Source organism: Tympanuchus pallidicinctus, unplaced genomic scaffold (assembly GCF_026119805.1).
Source record: "Tympanuchus pallidicinctus isolate F22 unplaced genomic scaffold, pur_lepc_1.0 scaffold1, whole genome shotgun sequence".
Lineage (NCBI taxonomy): Eukaryota > Metazoa > Chordata > Aves > Galliformes > Phasianidae > Tympanuchus > Tympanuchus pallidicinctus.
This window is the reverse complement of record NW_026294618.1, coordinates 82,900,438-82,924,556: the sequence shown is the minus strand read 5'-3', so window position 1 is coordinate 82,924,556 and position 24,119 is coordinate 82,900,438. Positions and strand designations below refer to the sequence as shown.

The following is a 24,119-nucleotide window of genomic DNA, read 5'->3' as shown; positions in this document are numbered from 1 at the left end:
ATGTCTGACACGTCCTTCACTGAGGAGATGTGAGGTAGGTGTGCGTCCACTCTCATATCTGATTGTTTTTGCTCAAGTGGTAACTGACTACAGTGGATGTGGCATATGCAATTCATGCAGGTATGTAGGGTTCTGAGTGCTATATGTCTTTTATTTCACAGCCTAACCTTTTGTCAAGCCAGAGTGTGAGTTTTTCCATGTAAAGTGCTTTTTTTTCTCCTTGCAAGCTCTGCTGTGGGGGCACTGTATTTGACTCCTTGCTTCTGTCATTTTATTTTTCTGTATCCAATCTGATAAAGCTGATAACCTGCAAGCAGTGTGTGTGGAGAATTTCCTGGCGTGAGCCAATGAATTGCTGAGATTATTATCATTCTGTACTACTGAAGCACGCGGTTTTATTTATATACCATTTGTCTTCAGTTTCATTGTATGCCAAGAAGAGAAAAAACAGACTTTTCCTTCAAGTGATTTCTTGTATGTAGGTCATTCTGAAAGTAATGCCTCCTATTTTTTTTCTGTGAAAGCTACAAAAAAGAGCACAATAGTACTATTGGATAAACTCCCAGATACCCAACGCTGTTTGTCAACACAGTCGCCGTTATTAGCTGTGCATTTTTGCCGGCAGCAAACAAAAGCCTGTATGCCACGCTCAGCATCACTGGAGATGCCTCCACTGTCACTGCTGCTGAAACGTGTCACCCAGCACTTCACTGTGCTCACACCCACTGTTTGATCTCCATCAATGTTCACCGTCAGTGAGTGTCAGTAGGTGACATTTCTTCTGCATGGAGGAATTCAGTGACACACCTTTGCTTCAGACACACTTCCGTGTCAGACGCCATTCTGTCACACCGTCCCTCTGCTGCCATCTCCCACACAGCAACAACATGTAATGGGATATTAGTGAGAAGTTTCAACCGCTACTGCCGTACCACCACCATCTGCCTCTGACATTGTGGGCCAGCATAATAAAATAGGAGGCATTACTTTCAGAGCAGCCTTTGCATGACCATTCATGTTATAAGCATGTTTGCACCTAATATTCAAGCCAAATACTTCTGCCTGACAGTACTTACATAGGCTCTCACCTTCTGTGCTCCCCGGTCTACCGAACGTGTTGTGTGCTCTCGGTTGTAGGATGCCTCCATCCTTTGTTCTTCTCACTGCTCAGCTAAGTTGGAGTTATCCAACTTGTGAATAAATAAAAATTTGCTTTCTTGTCTTAGTGGGTCTGGCTTTGCATAAAGGCTTTAAGCTATTCCTGATGTCACAGCCACCTCTCGTTATCAGATGAATCTTCCAGTATTTGTTATTCAGATAAAAGTACACAGGGAGCAGTCTGTGATGAGGGTTTTTAAGCAAAGATCTTATAAGAAACATCAACAGCTTCAGGTTTTTTAATTTCTCTTTCTTTTTTCCTTTATTTTTTCCCCTTGGAAAGTTTTATCTTCATCCTGATTCTGTATTTCAAGGTGTCAGTCCTTATGCTATGTCTTAACAAGATAATGTTACTCTAGAGGTGAAGATACTTACAAGTAATTCCAGCACAACTTTCAAAAGAATCATTTCCAAGACTGGTATCTGTATCACTTTAAGACCTCCTGAATTTCTCCTGTGTCTGGTATCTCACAGGAATTTAAGAGTGGCACCAGCTCCAGAGATACAGTTGTCTAGAAAAGTTAAGTAGTGCCCTGAAACGCCACACTTGGCTGCTGCTCTTGGTAGATGCTTTGGAAGTCACTTTCCAGGAGGTCATCCCTTACTGCATGATGTATTTAGACATTGGTGCCCTCCAGAGGTCCCGTTTCCAACCACGTAGCTGCTTTCGCAGGTCCCATTCCTAATACTTGTATTGTGTCAGGTCCAGTGTCACCTAATGAAGCAGACTAGGGTTGTCTCAGGCTTTGAGTATGGCTGGAATGTCCTCTGCTTCCTGGGGAGACAAGTGGGCCATCGCAAGTGTTGATGTAGAGTTGACAGAGAATGGCCAGCCCTGCTTTTCACTCCCTGAAGCAATGAAGCTTTTGCTATCTTGTTGTAGCCAGAAGTTTCCAGTTCACAGGAAAAAATCTGGCTAGTTTCCTCTGCAAGTGAGGCTGCAGACCAAATTCTTCTGTCCTAATGGGGCCTAATTCTGCATCCTCCTTGTCACATACAAGAGAAATTCTACTCTGTTGCCTTTAAGGATGATTGAGCACTGCTCTCTGTAGCATCGAGGTGTTGTCTCTTCAGCCACACCATTAGCAATATGTACTCTGAGCTACTTCAGCTTTGCTTAGGAGACTTTCTGCAGTGCTGTTGTTCCCTTCAGGTCATTTCAAAGGGGCCTCTCTCGGTCTTCTCAAGAAAAGGTCTAGTTCTGATCGTATGTATTTTTAACTTAAATCAGTAATAGCTTTAATTTGTTTTGCTGCAACAAGTTCTGTCTAATAAAGCAGTTTGCCAGTCATTACCACTGATCCGGTAGACAGTGAGTGACGCTCCTGCTCACAGTTCTTCAATCAGCATCTCCACTCTCAGCTCCATCCATCGCCCTCAGTCCATGAGCCATGTGGGTTCTCAGTGTTAAATCACAGCTTTGATTTTCTGTGGTGAGATACAGTGATTAATAGTTGTAATGAATGACAACATTGTGCAAAACCAACTAATCAGATCTTCTTCTTGAAGTTTAGTCACTGTCATGCCTGGGGACAGTGCCTCCCATTTTGCTCAGGCACGCTGTCTATTGTTTGGGTTTCTTAGTGTGATAGAAGTTTGTCATCTATTTGCAAATAGATGTTTCCTACTCAAACACTGTTTCTCCACTTCATCCGACAACAATTAAAAGCCTTCAGGGTTTAGAAATGTTTCATTCTCTTTGCCTTTCTGGGTGTTTCTTTAGAATCTGTTTCTTTAGGGGATTTTTGAACTGATTTAGATGTCTGTGAAGATCACATCTTTGATCCTGTGGGAAGCCTACAGATGGCTGGCAAATCAATGGCAAGGGTGAGCAATGCATGCCCCAACAGCTCACCAACCCTGCACTGTGTTTTGACAAAAGTACTTTCTGCACTTATTCTATCAGAACTCAGGTGAGTTTTGTTTGTGCTAATTACCGTTTTGATTTTTTTGTTTGCAAACTGCAGATGTTTGAGTCCTCCCATTGTATCTCAGCTATTGAGGAACATTTGGTTCCCTATCTGAGCACCATGACGCTTTTTGGGACGCATGACGCATTTTTTCACAATGGTAGCCCAGGGCCCAGCAGTTCTGTTTAAGGGAAAAAAAAAAAAAAAAAAAAAAAAAAAAAAAAAAAGCTATTATGGCACCATCTATAACAAAAATAAGAGGATGGAAATACTAGAAGTGGTTAAAATGCCATCCACCAAAGCTTGGGCTATTTGGATGGGATCAGCTGAGGAAACTGGTTGCACCTTGACCAAAGAAGGTCCTCATGGATGTTTCCAGGTGCAATGTGTGATTTCAGCACAGGGGTACCCTGCTTCCCACTCTAAGAACTGCAGAATACTTAACCTCTTCATTTGCTGGGCTACAAAGAGTAGTGGAGTTGTCTGCCACGTGAATAGTCTGTGGAGATGGACATTGCTCCGGGCAAAATGATACTTCTGTGGCTGTTACATTAGAACTTTGCTCTAGGAGCGCTTTATTCCTTGTTGTGGTGGCTAAGTGAGCTGCGTGCTGAAGAGGTGCTGCTTTTCCCGCTCAAAATTTAGAAAGAATTCAATGCCCCAGAGTGAGAAATCCCAATAGAAGTTGGTGACTGCTGGGTGGATGGAGAGCATATTGCTCCACCAGAATCTGTTACCAGGTGTCTCGCTCCAATTTACAGGAGGGAGATGAGGTTCTTTTAATATCTATACCCGGCGTGAGATTAAGAAACAACGGTTCATACGTTAGTCCAACCAGTTTATTACCAAACCTAATCAAGGAGACGAGGAAGGGAAGGAGGGCGATAGAAAAGAGGGGAAAGAGGCAAGAATTGCGTAAAGCAGGGATGGTCACCAGCAGGATCCAGCAGCGGTCGCGTCGCTCGGCGTTTGAAGGTCCGAGGCAGAAGCAGCAGGGAGGGGGAGCAGCAGCGGCGGGCCTTGGGCAGCAGGCAGGCAGCAGGAGGCAGTCGCGGAGCCAAGCCTTGAGGAAGCAGCAGCTCAGGCAGCGGGCCCAGGAGAGTTCGTCAGCGTGCAGGAGTCACTTCGTGAGGAATCTGATAGTCAGGAATCCTCCGTTCTTCTTCATGAGGAATCTGTTGCCAGAAAACCTCTCCTCATGCTTTTCGGTTCCTCTTTTTATCCTCCTTGTTCTCCTGCCTACGTGACGCGACACGGAGCGGCCTTGAGCAAGAATCACTGAGTACCCGCTGAGATGGCCATCGTGCTGAGGTAAGCCCGCACAAAGGAGCACTTCACAGCTATTTAGCTGCAGCTCACCTCTCTCTCCTTGCCCCTGGCCTTGTCCATCTTGTCCCCCAGACAAAGGGTCTCACAGCCCTTGCCCAGGACTTGTCCATCAAAGCTCTCCGGAGAAAGGATTTCACAACCTTTGCTCAGGACTTGCCTGGATTTGTTCATCTGTGTCCCCACCGAGCTCTGAGACAAAGATGTAAAAGAATATGTGTTACTCCAGCAAGCCCAAGTAATCCTGGACTAATTTAGTAGATTAAAAGGTCTAGATTAGTTGCTGCTTCCGAGCCAGCCCCTCAGAAGACACTATTTTCTGCCAGAGCAAACCGGAGAGCATGGTACAGGCCCAACTGCTATGTCAGACTGCTCCTCCCTGCCCCACCTCAGCCTGACTGACTATTTAAGGCTTATAAAGCCAAAGTGTGGGAGCAGTTACTAACTGGATGAGAAACACCTCAGCTTAGCTGACCCAAGAATGCTGGGTGTGATTGCTCCTTGTCCATAACTCCATCTCTTGTTGGAGTGTTGGAGCTCTTGTCCAACAGCTCTGCCCAGCCCAAGGAGTATGAAGGACAGCACAGCCCCTTTCTCAGTAGTGTGACTGATAGAAGGCCTCTGAGTTGAAACCCTGCAATGAACCTTTATGCCAGCCCCATCCAAGGAGTTCCCCAAGGTTCCTCTCCCTTCGGAGAGGAGCCAGCTATGACACTGTTTGCTTCTTTTTTTTTTTTTTTTTTTTTTTTTAAGGAATTCCCTTGGCTGTGTTTGAGAATTTACCTCAGCGTCCTTTGCTTTCCTCGATTTTTAGTTGATTTATTTTGTTCTTTAGAAAGTTGTAATTCTATCAGTGACTTTTATTCTCTCTCTGCTTTAGAAAGCAGGGGGCAGATGACTGGAGTTTGCTAAATGGTGCTTTATGTGACTGTATCACCCATCCAAATCTTTCCCCTGAGAGCAAGGGGCTCTGAAAGGGTCTGAAAGTTGCAGACCTGTAAGGCATCTGCATCGCGGCTGATGGATTTTCTTGTGCTGACCACATTTTTCATATCAGAGATGAAATTTATCAAAAAATATAATTTCCCTTTCAGTTGAACTTGTACAGCTGTTGCAAAGACGGCTACATGCTGCTACCAAAAAAATACCATATTTTTCTGCTACAGTTTGAACGGGAAATAATTGTGGTTTCTCAGATCCCACTTTGAAGCTGCAGTTGTTTGTAGCAGACTGACTTTAATCGTAGTAATTGTACATGCAGCCCTACTCCAGCTGTGCACTGGGCATCATGAGTCACTGTCCAAAAACATCTCTTGGGTTCAAACCCCTCTTAAGAGAGCCCATTCCAATATCTCTGAATGTTCTCTGCTCTTCTGGGAAGTCTTTTTCTGTTAGCAGTCATGTTACGGTTGTTCTGGATGGAGAGGATCTCCTGGTGTTTGCTGTTTTATGTTGCAGGAACAGGAGAGAAGGAGAATGAGGTGTCCCCCTGGGAGCTTTGACCTGGCTAGTGTTGGGCATGAGTGTTGATCCCACTAAGCAGGTACTCAAGTCATGAGATGCTGTTGTCACCATTGTCATCCCAGACTCTCTCCTGAGGGCCACAGTTTAAACACCCCTGTATTTATATTGTTATAAAGTACATCATGCTTTGTAAATTCCTTTGCATCAACTCGGGTCACTCAATTAAGTGGCAAGGTATTGCAGGTTGTAACTGTAAGAATATACAAACTAAGGCAGAAACATGGAATTAATCTCATGTTACCACGTGGCCTGTAAGAAACCTTGGGGAAAAGCTCATCCAGCTTTCTTCCCATCAGCTTTAGCCATGCTGTAAATAAATTTTAAGTATTTAAATATTTTAAAAGTTCCTTTAAAATGATTATAACAAATGCCTTTTTATTTCATACATTTCCTGCCCACAGAGTGTATTTACATATTACATACAGTTGGAAGGTATTATTAGAGATCCCTGTTCTGGCACCTGAGTCATAGCACCTTTAGCTTGCCACCATAAATAGATATGTTTGACTGAGGCTGCTTGTGGTGGGATGCCTCAGCCTGGGCATCAAAAGTTCTGTTTCCTACTGATTGATGGGGCAGACCTCCAAGTCATGCTCCTTTTTTTTTTACAGCAAAATCCCATTTACCTGATACCTGGCACATGTTTGCGCAGACCTGGGAGCTGAGCCTGACCTTCAGTCAGTTGCTGGCCCCATCAGGTCAGGTGAAAGTCACCTTCAAGTCAAAATATCCACACAGTGCCAAGCTGGCTGAGTGAATTTACTGCATGGTGCTTCCAGCCTCTGCTGGACATGCAGAAGAGAATATGAACAGCCACTGTCCGTCCGGACAGACGTTCTGTGTGTAAAAAGGTAATCCTTTTCCCAGGAGATCCTGAGTATATCTGGCTCATAAACACGTTCCTGCATCTGCTTGGTTAGAGAGTTAGTCCTGGGTGATGTGAATTTCTATAGTTCATCAGATCTGGCCCAGCTGTTGGGCTGCAAGGAAACGTTTGCTGTAGACTCCAAGAGATCAGCAGCAGTCCTGGCAGGTTGTTGAACTTGGGCTCCGTCTTTTGACAGAAAGCCATCTGAACCTGATGCATGACAGGATGTGGTTTCTCAAGCAGAATAGCTGCATTCTTGCAGGAGACGATGGGCAGAGGGAATTTTAATTTTAGCAGTTTAACATGGAATCACTCATGTGCTTATGCAACTCTTAAGTCAAAAGGGAATGAGAGCACTGTCATTCTGCACAACTTTTTGTGGAAACTGTAGTAGCTTAAGTTGTCCTTCACAGAGCTGCCTGGTGAGACCAGGGAGAATTAAGTGTGAAGGAAACCTGCTTGGGACTGACCTGATCTCATGCTGCTGCCTATGGGAAACCTAGGACTTTTGTACCATCAACACAATCTTTGCTGGGTCTCAAAAGAATTCATTCTAGTAGCTTAGCAATCTATACAATGAATGATAAAAACAAAATTCTGTCTGGCAAAAACTGCTGCCAATGTGCAAAAATATCTACCGAATCCTCATGCCATTAAAACCATCTTGTTGAAGTCATCTGCTCCAGACAGAAAGATATTTTACTGAATGCTTTGTTCTGTGGTTTTCCTCCTCAGATTTCTGTGAGAGCACACGTTTCATGAGGCATGTCAAAGTTGTCTCATGGGCAAAACCACGTAAATAACAAATGTGTCAGTTTTTTAACATTTTCTGGAGGGAAATAGCAAGCCATGTTGCTTTAACTGTTCAGGCAGTTCTCAGAGATGTGAGAGAAAAGAAGGATTTTGTAGCATGTCCAAGCCTGGAGTAGGAGAGGTCTCAGCTGTGCCTGTAGCCCTTCAGATGACCATTGTGAGGTCGCGAAAAGTGTTTTCTATGCCTCAGTCTTCAGCTGTGTTTATAAGACAATGATTGTGTATCTGTTCTGGGCTCTGCTAATGAAATCTATAACACAAGGCCCACACGTTACTTGGCTGACTCCTGAGTTCCAGCCAAGAACTCAGTGTGTGTACTTCTGTGACAAGCAGACTTGGTTCATGCTCCTGAGAAGAGTTTACTGCAGCACTTCAGCATTTGAGGTTTCTCTGTTACACTGGATCCTCATCCTTAATGCAGCTGATACATGGAAGGAGAGCAAGCTTTCCTATTCCTTGCCTTAATCCCCTGTGTGGTTGCTTAGGGTGAATCATTAACCAAGCACCTAAGTATGGTGAAGCAGAAATGTTTGTTGAGTGTTTTTGCAGACGGCATGGAGTGGAGGCCTTCTGCAGGAGGAATGGCTCTGCTCTCCTGCAGGAGCTGCAGCACTGCTGCCTGCTCACTCACCCGCTTCCTCCAGCACAGCACCTCTGCTTACACACTGTTGGATTGAAGTTGCTCCTGCTTTTGGGATGAGAAAAAGGAACGGTGGATGTAACCTGGAGAAAGGATTTAAGAGGTGTGTTAAATTCTCCTTTGATTCCTCCTGTATAGCTGCACCTTACCTTTTTCTTCCTTTCTTCCTTTCTTCCTTTCTTCCTTTCTTCCTTTCTTCCTTTCTTCCTTTCTTCCTTTCTTCCTTTCTTCCTTTCTTCCTTTCTTCCTTTCTTCCTTTCTTCCTTTCTTCCTTTCTTCCTTTCTTCCTTTCTTCCTTTCTTCCTTTCTTCCTTTCTTCCTTTCTTCCTTTCTTCCTTTCTTCCTTTCTTCCTTTCTTCCTTTCTTCCTTTCTTCCTTTCTTCCTTTCTTCCTTTCTTCCTTTCTTCCTTTCTTCCTTTCTTCCTTTCTTCCTTTCTTCCTTTCTTCCTTTCTTCCTTTCTTCCTTTCTTTGTGTGTGTGTGTGTGTGTGTGTGTGTGTGTGTGTGTGTTGGAGAAATGACAGTCCTTTTCTCAGAAGCAGCTAATGAACTGGATCTGTCCTCTATCTTGATGCCAACATGCCTGCTTTCCATACATCCAAAACAGCATTTAAGATACCACAGAAAGGACTGTATGATCTGTTAAATATAATGGGGAAAAAAAATGGGATTATTTCCCTTCCTTGATAAATGGGATTGTTTCATGTGAAGGTTTACTTCATGCTCCTTCCACAGATCTTTCTGTTTGCCTTGGGCTGTGATTTCCTGTGGGCAGCAATGAAGGAACAGCATGATCTAGATAAACTCTACTTAACGTGCTTATTCTGATGGAGGTGGATTGGCATTGTCTTTTTCCAGGAGTCAAGACTGAAGAATTACAGAAATACTGCAGTGTTATCAAGTGGGTGAGTGTTTTCATTGTAAATCCTTAAATCCTCTTAATCCCTGTTTGTACAAGATGAATGGAAGCCCTGCGAGCGCCCTTTCTCATAGACCATGGGTCCATTCATACCGCAAACACAACGTCAATACCAATTTCTCCCTTTTACATGCAAGAGCATTTATCTGCCACTCCTCAAACTGCTTTTCTGTGCTGTAAGAATACAGTCGCCACTGCGTCGCTTTGAACAGATGTTCTTGTCTGTGCTTTAACGATAACGGTCTTGGTTTTGTATCAGTCTCACTGAGATGCTATCTGAATGCAGGGCGTTTGGTGTGTGAAGCTGCCTGCTGAATTAGGGCCTAGAATTTTTCCTCCAGAAAACTGTAGTGCGGATAAACCCTATTTACAGAGCTTTACAGAGACTGCACAATCGAGCCTTCAAATTTAGGAGGTGCCAGCTATGTTCCCACACTTATGCAGGAGGTGAGGGGCCCACAGCAGGAATAACAGGTAATTGCCATTGTCAGACACTTTTTTGAGCCCTTGATGCAGTTTGCCCCTTTTTCTGTTAGCTGGCCAAGTGTGGGCAGGTTTTAATATGGACAGACACTTTTCTGCCACAATGAGCCCCCTCTGCCAAATTTCAAAATTCCCCTTCTGAAGCTAGATATCCTCATATAAAAGGTTGTCTGGATTTATTTAACGTGTGCCAAGCAATATATTTTTCCTGTAATAATATTCCTGGAAATGGCTGGGCTGTTTTAGCTAAGGCAGATGCTGAACTATTTGAAATCAAATTCTCAGTGCTGAAAATTTAGCAAAGCCTAGGAACGTGCCATTCTCTGCCACTGACACTGAGGAAAGCTGAGCTCTGTAATGGTACAGAGGGGATGCAGCAGTGTAGGAAAACCAGCCACAAATACTGCTTTCAAGAAATGGTTGGCTGATGGGAATTGAGGAGCAGAAATGGCTTTAAACTGGAAGAGGGTAGATTTAGACTAGGTATCAGGAACAAATACTTTACTGTGGTGGTGGTGAGGCACTGAAGCAGGTTGCCCAGAGAGGTTGTGGGTGCCCCTTCCCTGGAAGCATTCAAGGCCAGGCTGGATGGGACTGTGAGCAGCCTGGTCTAGAGGAAGGCGTCCCTGCCTATTGCAGGGGGGTTGGAACTACATGATCTTAAAGATCCCTTCCAACCCAAACCATTCTATTATGATCCCCTCGTGTGTGCGCCCCATGCACCACGCAGCTGTTGCCTTCACCTTAAGCAGTGAACAGGGGAACACGTGAGCATCAGTTCTACTTCCAGCTGTCCCAAACTGCTTCAATCTGTCCCTTAACTTTGTGTTAGAACCTTCTGGAGCTGTGGGATGGATGAGAAGGCTCCCTCTCTCCATTTTGAGGACCAGCAGTGCAGTAAAACGCAGCACCTGTTCTCCTTCTTGGTTGTATGGAAACCTTTGGTACATAAGCGGACTGTTGGGCTCTGTGCCAGACTGGTTTTTCTAGTCAGAAAAGGTACCATTATTTTGGGAGCAGAGATGAAACCCCCATCTCTAGAATTCTTTGGTATTTCAGTTTAGAAGAAAAATAAATAAGTGAATTAACAAACAAAGACAGTTTTAAAAGAATTGCAAAAAAACCCACCACGTTTTATTATTTGCAGAGTTGTGAATGCTTTTTATGTACACAGCATTTGCGTGCTATGGCTTTGGGCGCAGAGTACTTGAGCTTTGGTGCAGTTCTACTAATAACCTCTGAAGGCAATTTCAGACATTGCTTACCTTTCCCCAGGGAGCAAGAGATGTCTTTGTGATTTCCTGCCCTTAGATACACAACCTGCTCGTAGGCTTGACTGCATCGCAAATGCAGTATGAGATTCATCCCTTCTTATTCTCTTCCCTCCCCCCTTTATGTACTGCTTTGCCTGCTGGGTTGTTTTCTGCCTGTTTTCTCCAAGGCTAATGATGTCAGTGTACATTCTGCCTATCCGTGGCATGTCATTGTTCATAACCAAAGTAAGGGAATGGGCACAGAGCAGTGGCAGTGCTGGGCAGTCCCGACTTACTCTTCCACTGTCATAGTAGGAGAAAGAAGATGTTTGAGAAGAGTGGAGTTGTTCTGTGTCTCTGGGCCCCCTGGGCATGTGAGTAGCTCAGATCATCCTCTTGACCCTTGAATCATCTCCTTGACCTCAGCAACTCAGAGTGATAACAATGAGTGCAAAAGTCATGGAACGGTTTGTGTTGATGCACTGTTCCCTGTTGTACAGAGAGAAAAATTAAAACTGCAGAATGACTAAGTGCCTTTTCAAAGGCCACATAATGAATCAGTGAATGAACAACAAACCCCAGCAGCTCCAGGCCCCCCTTCTCACTGCAGAACAATGCCTCTTTCCTTGTATCAGATATATGCATGGTCTATGTTGCATACAAAATTACATATTCAAAAAAAAAAAAAATTTGCAGATTAATATTTATATTGTAACGATTCCACTGTCCTCCATGCTCTGTAAATAGCAGCATCACAACAAAGTGAATCATTCCTTTTATGCAAAACCTGTCCAGTGAAATAGCTCGTCAGTGCAAAATAAAATTGCCGCAGAAAAGTTTGACAGCTATATTCGTTATATATGTCAGTCATAGAATCCTAAAGGCTTTATTGTTGTTGTACAATGTCTGAACAATCTGCTAGCCCAATATGCCGCAAAGTTATTTTCTCACTACTCTTTTCATTTAAAAAATAGCCACCAATAACTTTTGTCAAACAGGCTGAGACAACTGCATGAACAGCAAAGAAATCTTTAATTTCTCTTAGGTGTTCATGTGCTGCAGGCTCTCCAGTCTTAACTCGCTGCATTGTGCTAAGATAGGCCAGCATTTGCAGTGGATGAGTTTGATCAGAAACATAGGATGTTGAATTACTGCAGGAAACCTTAAGTAGGCTGAGGCCAAAGGGTGCTACAGTGAGTTAGAAAGGAAGGAGTTGCAGAAAAGAGAAGTGAAGGCAACACGAGAGCGCAGTGACTCCTCTTGGGATGCGCTGCTGCATCTGAGATGGGAGGTTTAGGTTGGAGGAAGTTTTTCACACAAAATGTGGTGATGCACTGAACAGGTTGCCCAAGGAGGTTGTCGGTGCCCCATCCCTGGAGGCATTCAAGGCCAGGCTGGATGCAGCTCTGGGCAGCCTGGTCTAGTGGTTGGCAATCCTGCACATAGCAGGGGGTTGGAACTACGTGGTCATTGTGGTCCTTTTCAATCCAGGCCATTCTATGATTCTATGAAAAGAGAAGTGAACGCAACACGAAAGCCTCATTTTCTCTCATGTTGGAAAGTATCAGATCTTCAGGCTCCACTGTGTGAAATCTCCTCCTGTCCAACCTTAGGATGGGCTGTTTGAAGCTGTCATGAGTTATTTTCTGAACTGCAGTTCGTGATACAGTCTCGATCTCCATAGATGAGCCTAGAACATGGAGGAGAGTTTTGTTTGATTTTTTTTTTTTTTTTTTTTCCCCTCACCTTGGTGTCTCTGCTGGACATGTCGGACATCACTTATCATTGAATCTGCTGTCATTGCTGCTGCGGCGGGAAGGGAACCGCGGCTGTTCCCCGAGCGATTTTATTCCCCCTCCGCCGGCCCTGCCCGTCGTTCCGGGGCAGGAGCGGCGGGGCCCAGTACGCCTTCCTGGATGAGTGCGGAGCCGCCGCCAGAGGGCGCCCTGCCGCTCTGCGACCCGGCGGCGGCGGCGAGTCCAGCGGCAAGGAGCCCGCGAGGCGACCCGAGGCCGCGCACCGCCGCGCTGCCGGCCCCGGTAGGCGGACCTGGCGGCAATGCCTCCTCCGCCTGCGTCTCTCCGGTGGCTTCTCTTGAGATGCACTGCTGGGATGCTTCTGGCCAGTGCTAAAGGCTTTTCTGTTGACCTAGAAGTGTGAGAGCAGTCTCACTCTTCTATTTGGGAGTGAACCACTGGGATGCTCCGTGGTGATGCACACAGAGATGTTGCAACAGAAATGTCAATCGACTACTATTTCCTCTGAAAATAACACGGCAAAAAATTTCCATTTTTCCGTTTCTTCAAGAAACACGTTGTTATTTCAGGTGCTGAGAGCTGTGCTGCCCATGTGACATCTCCGAGGTGTGTTGCTTGCTACATCACAGGCATATGTTTGATCACAGACAAAATTAAATATGTTTTTCTAATCCACAAGCAACTTAATGGTGCACAGGAGGTACATATACAGGTCGGCACTTTCCACAGTGTTTAAGGTGTTTGAAGTTTTTGCTGTGTTCCTCCCCACCTCCCCCCACCCCCCAGCCCCATATAGAGTTGCCCTCTTTTTGAAGTCCCTCACAGAACCCTTTTATTTGAGCTGTTAATAATTGGTGCTGGTATGGCAGTGGAATAAGAACCTTTCAGTGCAATTACTTTGTGGTGAGTGCCAAACATCGTGCAGCAGGGTGCCTGTTACCTGTGACAGCACTGAGCCGGCACAATGACCACCTTTCATTTCAGCTTTGCAAAGCTGAAATCAGCCAGGCGTAATTAGGTGATGCTGATGGGACACAAGAGGCTTTCTGTGAGCAGAATGGGCTGTGTTTATCTCACTGTTCCACCTCTGGCCAAGGGCGGGCTATGTAGCATGCAGGTGCAGTGATAAAGACATTGCAAATGCTTTTCCTACTGTGGTAGGACTGGGAACTCCATTACTGCATTTGGTACGGACAGGAAACCTACTCAACACCGGGTATGAAATAAACTGAGCAGCAAGAGGCAGAGATCTGGCCCCTTCTGTGTCTGTGAAGGCATAGGTAGCAGTGACTTGTTGGGGATGAAGCACCCACACTGTGCTTGGCTGCCCTGGGCTTCTCTGCCTGGTGCTAAAGCATTCTATCTTCCCCTGCACCCACATCCTTCGTCTGCAAATGCTTAATGGAAAGTATGTACCTATGCTTTTTACTGCTTTTGCCAGCTAGGAGCTGTTTTCCATTGTCATTCCCTTTCAGTTGTTGTGCAGAACCGCAGTGGTATTTTCTCAGTGTTTAATGTGACCTAATTGTGCACTTCCACTATCTGGGAGGATAAGCTCCTCTGGTGTGACAGCTGCCATGAAATTGGTGGCATTCTGGAGTCTCACTAGCATTTGCAGCTGGGCGCAAGGCTCATGTTCCTTAGTTTTTGCTGTATCAGCCCAGCAAAGCATTGCATGGCTGTGTGTGCAGCCAACTGCTTTGAATTATGCCTGGCAATGGATTGTCAGTTTTCAAAAGAGTTGTAACTTCCAGTTGCTTAATTTGCTCTGGAGAAAGAAAAAGAACGAGAGAAGTTTTCTAACAATCTTCGTTTTTATTGGCTACATTTTGTTTGAAGTAGATGAAGGTAACAAATTGATCTGGAGATCAATAAAGGAAGAAAGGCCTCTATGTTATGCCACCTATACTTCATCCCTGGGGACAGAGTGAATCCTTTTGCCTTCCTGAGCCAGCAGTGTGGGCGCTAGCACCAAGTGGTCAGTTCAGCTCCTCTGGGCCGGCTGGCTTTGGGGCTCTGGCATCTGGCTCCCTGTTGGACCCTGTGCCTGCTGCACTTGTGGTGCATGAAGGGGAATCTGTGATGGACCTTGCTGGAGATGTCCTATGTCGTAGGCCACATCCTCAGGAAAATGAGCAGCGTGGCTGCACGGGTGTTGTCAGACCACTGGTATGCACTGTGCTGCAGGCGTGTTTGCTCAGACCATCAGGCACATCCTTGGGACTGTTGTGCTCATCTGTAACTCAATCTACTATGTTACAGAAAAGCTTAGAGGCTTCAACAGATGCTGAAGTTCTGTTGTGTCCAGCATCATATAAAAAAAATCTAATTTCCAGACCAAACTAACACCATGTAAGCAAGCTTCTATTATGCTGTATGAAGGGATAGTTTAAGATATTGATCAGTCTCAAGCTGAAATGCGGGGTGCCAGTGTACAGATCTCAGTATTGCTCATTTTCAAAGATGTGTGGGTTTTGGCAATGTCAGTGGTTCAACCTAATGGCCCTGCACTGCTCAAACCTCAGCAAGTCTTAGTGAATGTAAGCTGAGAGAATTTCTGAGATCTTATGGTACAGTGAGGAGAGGACTCTGTAGGCTGCAGCTGGTGGAGAAATGCCTTGGGCACCTGCCCTCTTCTTCCAGCAGCTGCCAGCCCCACTGATACTTGCAGGCTGGGCAGGGGAATGCCCTGCTTTATAGGGAAAACAGATAAGCTGGGAAAGCCCAGTGCCAGGAAGGTCAGTCAGAGTTTCATTCCCAGCTGAACCAAGAGGTGCTGACACCAAACGCTAAATGGTAAAGTCAGAAGCCTCAAAGCCAAAAATATGTTTCATAATAGAGGTACCAAATGGAAGAGGAGTTTAAAATAGATATTAGTCTATGTCATATCTTTGAAGCTGGATGCGTGCCCATAGCTGTGGTTCTGAATTGCTTCTCAAGCTGGAAGGCATGTGGATGGGAAATCTTGCAAAATATCAAATCTCGTAGGATTTCTGCCATTTGAAATTAGTCATGTTGCAAGACTTTGGCACCATCAAGTCTTAGTCCTATTTTAAGTGAAGACGTACTTTTAAAACAAAACCAACCATTGGTTTGAATTGGGCCTTTGCACAGGCACCTCTCCCATCTGCTGCAGTAATGCCTGTTAATGGAGCTACAGCTGAAGAGTGGTTACTTAGAAAGTGCAAAAGCAGTGCGTGTCACCAGTGCTGAGCCCCAGCACAGCCACTCCAAGCACTGCTTGTGCCTGGGGGATCTTGAAGCATCTCTAGTACGGAGTGCCTCTTATGCAAGGGTGAGATGTAGTCTACCTAGAAACACCTTTTTCCTAAAAGTTCTGTTTGCAGCCCGTTTATGCTGCTTTTACTTTAGATGCAGACATTTAGAGGAGCATTTTGGTGGCACGGTTGCGTTGTTTTTTTTTCCTAATGTTTCTGTGTGAGGAGTCTGTGGGTGACCTGATGTACTTCATGTGATGTTTCAGAGTTATTTAATGAATTGCAAGAACAGGAAAGTAGCAGTCAAGCATTAGGGAATATCAGAACGAAAGGAATCAGATTAAATTACAACCTGCGTAAGTTCAGTCCCTTGTGCTGTGCATTACAAGGTGTTCTGTGGCTGTGCCCTAGAGAGAGATCTGTGCAGTGAGTCAGTGCAGCTGGACTTCAGAGGATTTAGCCCTGCATCACGAGCCAAGGGCCTGCCAGACTTGTGTGAAATGTGATTATATTTTGTCAGGCTCACGTCCTGATCAGCTTTGGGAGAATATTTGTGGGAATGCCAAAAAGTACATTCCTCACTGTGGTAGCCTGTGCCAGATTCCAGTCCTGAGCCTTAATATTTTGGAAGCAATAGGACTTTTCAACGAAATGGATAAGGCAGAGGACTTCTTCAACCTGGGCACAGCACAGTATTTGTGACTGCTGAGGGGTCTTACCTGATTGTGAATAAATAATGAATTGCATCAAACGTTGTATAAAAATTTGCCTGTGTCTTGGAAAAGTTATAAAGGAGAATGTGATGAGATACATCGGGCAGCTTGTGGTACCACATCAGAGCCCCATTACTAACTGTAATAATTCTTTGGTACAATCTACTTATTGAATGCCTAACGTATCATTGCCTACACCCACAAATAATGTTGGTTATTTAATGCTCAGGAGGACAAACACTAAGTGCAGTTAGGGGTGCTGCAGCCTGTTCCTATCAATATTATAACTTCTGGGGAGTGTCAGCTTGGTGTGCGTTGATGGCTTTGGCTAATATTAGTTTGGTTCAGAAAATCAGCCCTACTTGAGAGATTTCTTGCGCACAGACTTAAGTTTTCATGGATGTCCTTGGGACATTCAGTTAAGCCTTTAAGATAAGCTGCATTCCCTCGCATTCTCCAATGTATTTTAACACACGGTTACTAGCAGTCCACATGCGGCAGTGTCAGAATTAAATTCAGAATTCTGCTGAATGTGGACACAAGTTTGGTTCTATTTTGTTTTCTAATGCTAGATATTATAGCTTCTTGGGCCTTTTCTGAGTAGGCGTTGTATACAAAACTGTGTTCCATATAATCTATTTCTAGGAAAAGTAGCATATTTTCCTACCTATTATAGGGTGTTCTGATGCAGAGGACAGTTTATTTCTAGCTGTATTTTTTCTAGCCCTTTTTTTAGTGCCATCAGTCTTATCCTATGCTATTAGGACAGTAGTTTTCAGCACCAACCACTCCTACTTGTAAAGCAATGAGATCATTTAATTTTTCCTTTTGTGAGAAGTTTTGCAATTTCAATTTTTTCTTGTTGCAAGATGGAAAAAAAAAAAACCAACAAAAAGATTCATAAATCTTGCTGATTAAATGATACATAGTGAATTTTACTGTATTTCACAGAATCTTTTAAAAATGTTTTCAAATAGAAAATGGGTTTTTCCATTGTAGAAAGGTTGAAGTCAAGCATTTAAATCTTACTAAAACTTTGTTATCAAGTTGCAACTTTTTTTTTCTCTGAAAGCTGACACAACCTTTTAGCTGCTCAGCATTTTTAAAGTTGTTTGCAATCGCTCTCTACAACTGCCTGAAAGGAGGTTGTGGCAAAGTGGACGGTTGCCTCTTCTCCCAGACAACAGTGATTGGATGAGAGGGAATGGCCTCAAGTTGTGCGGGGGGGGGTTCAGGTTGGGTATTAGGAAAAACTCCTCCTTGGAAAGAGTGGAGATGCACTGGCACAGGCTGCCCAGGAGGTGATGGAGTCATTGTCCCTGGAGGTGTTCAAGGAACGTGTGGATGTGAACACTGAGGGACATGGTTTAGTGGGCGATATTGGTGATAGGTGGAAGGTTGGACTAGATGATCTTAGAGGTCATTTGCAACCTTAATGATGCTATGAACTCAAGTTGGTTACCCTACAAGTTTATTGTCAAACAAACCTGCAGGGTCTTCCAGGAAGACCTGTTTTCTAGGTCTTTGTATGGGCTGCACTGAAACACTCCAACACAATGTTCTCTTTATAGAGCAAACCGAAATTTGTATCATATCTCTCAACATTTCTGCATTATGAAGTGTGTCATTCCAAACAAGAGCATTCGTTAGAGACTTTGGTTTTAACTCTTCTGTGGTAGGGGCCATGTGAGGCAAGGTAGTGTTCCCAATTCCTCTCGAAAGAGCCACTCAGGGGAAAACAGTATTTCTAATTCTGTAATCTTAACAAAGATTGCTGTATTCCTTCAGAGTAAAATACGCATGACATCTGGAAGCAATCATTCCTTTAAAATCATTGCTGCAAGTCAACACTGAAAATGCACTCAGCACTGAAAATAAAAACTAATAAACAGTAAAATTTCCAGTTATCCCACAGTCTGAATGACCCACATTGGAACAAAGTCATTTCTAGAAAGCCTGAGCAGGATGGGCACACAGCCGGTCTTGGATCCTGAAGCTGTCCACGCTGTGCTGAGACAAAGAAGTAACATTTGTCTGAAATCAGATATCCAGGGAGCTTTTCATTTGATCATATTACAGGAACAATTGTGGTTGCAGGGAACCAGGTCACATTAGCAGACCTTGCTTGTCAAGGAAACAAGCACAGCATTTATGGATTCAGAGTCAAATTGTACCTTTTGGTGATATTGGTACGATAAGGTATGTTGATCTGGCCCTTTCAAAATCAGTCTGATGTAGTATCACCACTGGTCTGGAGAACCTATAGGTAAAGACAAGTGTGGATGGGTCTCCTGGGCTAGCGAGGAAGCACAGATGCTCTGGAGGTGTACTGTGCTGGCAGAGTGGATTTCAGGATATTGCTGAGGAGGTCAGATGTTGAGGCAAATACCAATTGGTTTAGATCTCACCAGATATTCCCTTCAATCTTTACTTGGCAGTATAGAAGATGGCTGGGAGCTGGTTTCTCCTCTTGCTAACTTTAAGGTATGCTCTGATACAGTGATTTCTAGATCAATTTTTCTTATCAATAACCAGGGAAGAGCGCGGGTCCTTACCAGGTTGGTATTGGTCTGATTTCCTAACAAAGCGCACATTTGTCCGGCTGCATGGTTTTGATCTGTCTGACATGTGCCAACTGAAGTCAAAAGTCTCATTTCCCACATCAGAGCAGGTCAGGGCAAAAGCAGAACTATATGTGGTTAAACACCCTCTCCTGCATTGCATAAGATGGGAATCATTTATACAATCAGGAGCTGTAGGAAACTCAACTCTTCAGTGATCTTGAAGATCTCTGAGTACTTACTGCTCTCCAGAAGGATTAGGTGGTAGTGTTGATGAACCTATTTGTGCTGATGAACACTGTGCCCAATTTGCACACCAGCTGGATCAGCTACTTACTTGCAATTCTTTCTGCAACGATAATTTTTTATCAAAGATATTTTCCAGATGTAGCTTATGTCGCTTGGCTGACAAGTCTAGAACAAATCTGATTTAGTAAGCCAGACTGTTTGTACAAAACAAGCTGACTGTGTACCCTAGAAAATGGTCGTTTCCTGCTGCCTGAGTCTCTGATCTCTTTCTCAGTACCTACGATACATCCGTGTGCAAATTATGGCAAGAATGTTACAGTTCTATGGGTGATAAAAGAGGAAATGGCGTCTTGCTAGTGTGCAAGTGTTATCAGCATTACAGCTCTTCCCAGTGAAATTCTTGTACAGTGAAATAATATCAGGTTTGGGTGTCAGAGGAAGAAATTTGGGCACCAGTTCTTAACCTCAAAACTGCAGATTCTGTGTGGGGTAAAACATGATATTGAAATATTGGTGTCACTCTTTGATGGACTGCCAGAGAAAGAGGATCTGATGGCAGAAGGCAACACCTGTATTACAGAGCTATGACCTGTGTGGGCATGGAAGGCAAAGAATGATGTGGGGTATGGGAAGGGTGATAAAGAAAAGGCAAAACTGTGAAGTGAGAAAAACATGGCAGTCGAATTGGAGCTGTTGGGCAGAAAGAGGAGAGGATCTAAAGGAAGTTGAAAGAGCAGGAAGGGTACAGGCTTGCGATGCAGCCTTCCTGGAGGCCAGAGCCAGGGCTCTGCTGTGGTTGGCACCATTAAAGATATTCTAGTAACAGTCTGGAGCAGAACCTTATGCAGGCAAGACGAAGTGCCAGCAGGGAGTCTTGTTGCTTGTCCCCTTCCAGGGAAAGGTAGGGATATAACTGCGCTGGAAAAGGTAAGGGAGGTGTTTTCCCAGTGAAACTGATAAGGGGACTGGAGTACAGGATGGAGTTTGTTCTTTCATCACTGAATCTTTGTTATACAAATGATTGGTTAAAAAGAACTAAAACTGCTTACATTAAAATGCTGCACCAGCAATTTGTTTCTGTTGGCTAAATTCACTTGTTTAGTGGTTCTATAAGCAGTGAGCCATGGGATGACTTTCCTTATTACCCCCTCTAGAACTGGACAAAACCCAGTTGTTTCTGCAGACTCCTCACTATGGATCTTGTTTTCAAGTCTGCTGCATTCCAGTTTCACAGCTGAACAAGCTCAATTTTAAGCAGTGCTTGTCCCCCACACGGTTGTTCTTACCTTTGCATTGTGGTAAGGACAGGTGGCTCAGAGCCAAACTCTTTTCAAGGCTGTGCTGCTTGTTCAGATGCTCAAACAAGGGGGCTGGACTCTTCTGAAAATGCTGGCTGTCTGCTGCAAGGGGTGCCTGGAATGTGGCAGCTCATGAACCTCTTCTTTCTGTCTCCAGCTGTGCCTCAGTGAGCAGAACTTTGCTCCTCTGCTTGCTGTTTCAGTTTCTCAGAAATTCTCACTTACATCATTTTCACATAGCTTTACTCTGGGTGGATAAGCAGCGATAAAAGGACTTATTTTATTTTTGTGCCTTGACTTGAGTGATTCACTCAATCTGATGGCACCCACAAGACTTGATTAAACAGCTATGATTAAATAAACAACAGTGGCTCCAGCCCTACATTGCGGTGCTATCTGCTGATAGCCGAAGTGCTATCTAAATGCTCTTTCGTAGGGGTTTGCCAAAGTGCAAAAGAGGCCATCTGAGAAATGCTGTGCTTGGGTCAATTTTTTAGCTCGTGGGTGCAGCGAAGAAACGGCTTGTCCAGTTCTAAATATACCCATCCTTGACAGACGTGAAATAAGTCCGCTGATTGAAATAGCTGCCTCGTTCCCAGTCTGAGATTTTACTGTATAACATCAGCGCTTGGCTGCCCCTCTGGTAAACTTGGAGAAGAACTAATTTCCATTTTGCTCCTTTTGAAATGAAAGACGTTTGAGGATTGTCATCCAGCAGGAATGTACCAATTCTAAGAACTTCTAAACAAGGCTCGCTTCATAATGAATGGCAGCAGGAGCCTGGATTTATGGTGAGATTATTTGGTTATATGTAGCCTGAAGGAATGAAAAATGAGCAGCCTGAATAAGAAATTTGTTGAATATCTTGGCAGAGAAATTAAGTGGCCCGATTTATGAGAAATACCGAGTTATCTTTCTGCAGGCACATTTGTGAGTGTGATTTTACATCTGTGCCCTTTGAAGGGCGGCTCTTGGTGAGATATACACTGTACCTATTCCTTCTGAAAAGTGATGGGGTGTGTCTGTCTTTATACAGCCAGATGGAGTGCTTGGTGGACTGCCAAATGCCATAAGATGGATGCTGGTACTTTTCTGCTCTTGGCCTTCCTGAGCTGGTGGATATGGAGGAAGCAAGGGCTGGTTTGGGGAGCACAGAGCTCTGGAAAGTGCAGTTGAGGGGACGGGTGATGAACTTAAAGATGGAGCTGTTTGAGATCCCAAGGGAGACCAGGAGTCATTTTATAGTGCCTTTGGCTTGGCATAGACTGCTGGATGGATAGCCCATCCTGTTCTACTGGTTGAGTGACTCCCTCTCCTAGGTGTCCTCCATAGACAAAAACGCATGTGGCTGGTGTCGCCTGGAGCTAGGGACCATTAGATGGCTGGAGTAAGAGGTGGTGATTCCCAGCCAACTTGTGTGAAGGTTAAGCATGAAACCATGGCTGTATTGAAGACTGTACGACTATATGATGTTGATGGTTTCAGTGGAATCCCCAACTTTCCTGTGATTATTTTTGCCTGAATCTATGTAAGGCAATGTGTATACATGAACCTAAGAGCTACAGAAAACTGCTTTTCACTGGCTAAGCATCCCGGAGTTGACAGTTTCTCTTAAATTTTCCATTCAGCTATCTGTACAAATCCTAGGTTATGCATGTGTCCAGAACTCTTGTTTTTGCCCAGGGGAAGCTAACTGGATACAATGAAATTGTTGCTTGACTAACTTCAAAATACAATGAAATTGTTGCTTGACTAACTCAAAAACAAACCCACAGCTATTTTTTCAAGTTCTAAAATAAATAATCATATTCCTTTTTAAATGAATCTGTCACCACTTCATATGATCTTGCAGTTCTGCAAGACACTAAAGGCTTTTTTCAGCATATGCCAATCCAGAAATCAGTGGAAGACATAAGTAAAGGTGAGCATGTATTCACACGCTTGCTGACTTGGGACAGAGCATCTACTGTTTTTCTGAATTGTGTCTTACATTTCAAAGGAGGGGCCTTCGTTTTCCCTAATGGTTCATTTATATATTGCAATGTGCTGAGAGCTCAGGATTATCCCATTTGGAGGAAGAAGGGAGGAGGGCAGGCTACACTTGGGAAAGCTGTTCTCAGTAGTTCTGTTTTCTCTAACCCCATTTTCCTCATTATGATCAGCTAATGCTGACAGACTGGTTCGGAGGAATTAAATCCCATTATATGCCACAGACAAGTCAATGAGACCTGGAGACAGACCCTCCTTTAACATAAGTAAAATAAAGATCCCCTGTGGCTTTTAATTCCTTTTGATTTAGTTACTTAATTGAACCTGCACTGTTCTTTCTTTGTAATTGATTACCACACAGAAAAGGTAATGAGACAGAAAACTTTATTTTCTCTCTGGTGATTTTTATGGTTATCATGCAAATGTTTTTCTTCTGCTTCTTTTTTGGATGTAGACATTCTCAATATAGGCAAAGAGAAATCAATGTTAATTAATTGAAGGCAGTTACATGGTTAGAAGATTGAAAGCTCTTTTGCTGCTGTTTTGTTTAGTTTTTGTTTTGTTGATAACTTAGCTCAGGTTTTGTAGAAAGACAGTGCATTTTACTGTCCTTTTTTCAAAGCTGAAACTGTTAAGATTGAGGACATGGTCCAAAACCCACTGAAGCCAAATGGGTATTGTTCCCTCTAATTTAGTAGCTTTAGGTCATGCTTTGGATGTTCATATTCAAGACATTTATATGTGTATACACACACACACACATACAAACATAGATGCTTATCTGCTCCATGTGCTGTTTGTCAAAATTAGAATTAATCTCTGAGCAAGATAAGGATTTTTTTCCCCCAGATTTAAAGAAAAGCTGATACTCAGTTTTCAATTTTAAAATTTCTTGTAAATCTAATTGCTCTCAGACTTTTCCTTATTTGCTTGCCAAGCTTGTCCTTCTTCCATCTGTATATGTTCCCCTTTCCATTTTCTTCCTTTTTATTTGTTATCCATCTTAGCTACCTTCTGCATGACCAAGGTCACGTGGGCTCTCTTCACCCAGAAGCCAGCTAATGCACCCAGCTTCTCCACCCTTGATGAAGTTATGGATATTTCTTTATGATGCACAGAGCTGGCTGAGAGTTAAACAACTCAAGTCTGAAAATCTTAAGGAGTTGCCAAGTTTCTCCACCCCTTGCCTTTGTTCATACATCTTTTTGCCTTGAAGCAATTTTAATAAAGACTATGCAACAACATTGGCATAGCATGAGCAGCATTATTCCATCTGTTTCTAGGGAAAATGTAAAAACGTGTTAGTATAACATTGAGGCTCCAATTTTCAACAGTTAAAAAATCAGCAATACTGAAGTTAAATGCTGCTTTTCAAAGCTATTTAGCAATTTTCATTGCCTTTGTTTTTTAGGAAGTCGAGTTCAGATGCCTGAGCACTCAC

General features: G+C 43.8%; 1 long non-coding RNA gene across 1 annotated transcript in view; it reads left to right on the top strand.

Annotated features, from left to right (window-relative positions):
• The first annotated feature begins 6,366 nt into the window (after positions 1-6,366).
• The window catches only part of LOC128083812 (uncharacterized), a 43,414-nt gene continuing 25,661 nt past the window's right edge, over positions 6,367-24,119 (top strand). Inside the window, exons 1-2 of the long non-coding RNA XR_008208197.1 lie at positions 6,367-8,342; positions 8,974-9,143. This is a non-coding gene — a long non-coding RNA (uncharacterized LOC128083812). The remainder of the gene's footprint in view (positions 8,343-8,973; positions 9,144-24,119) is intronic.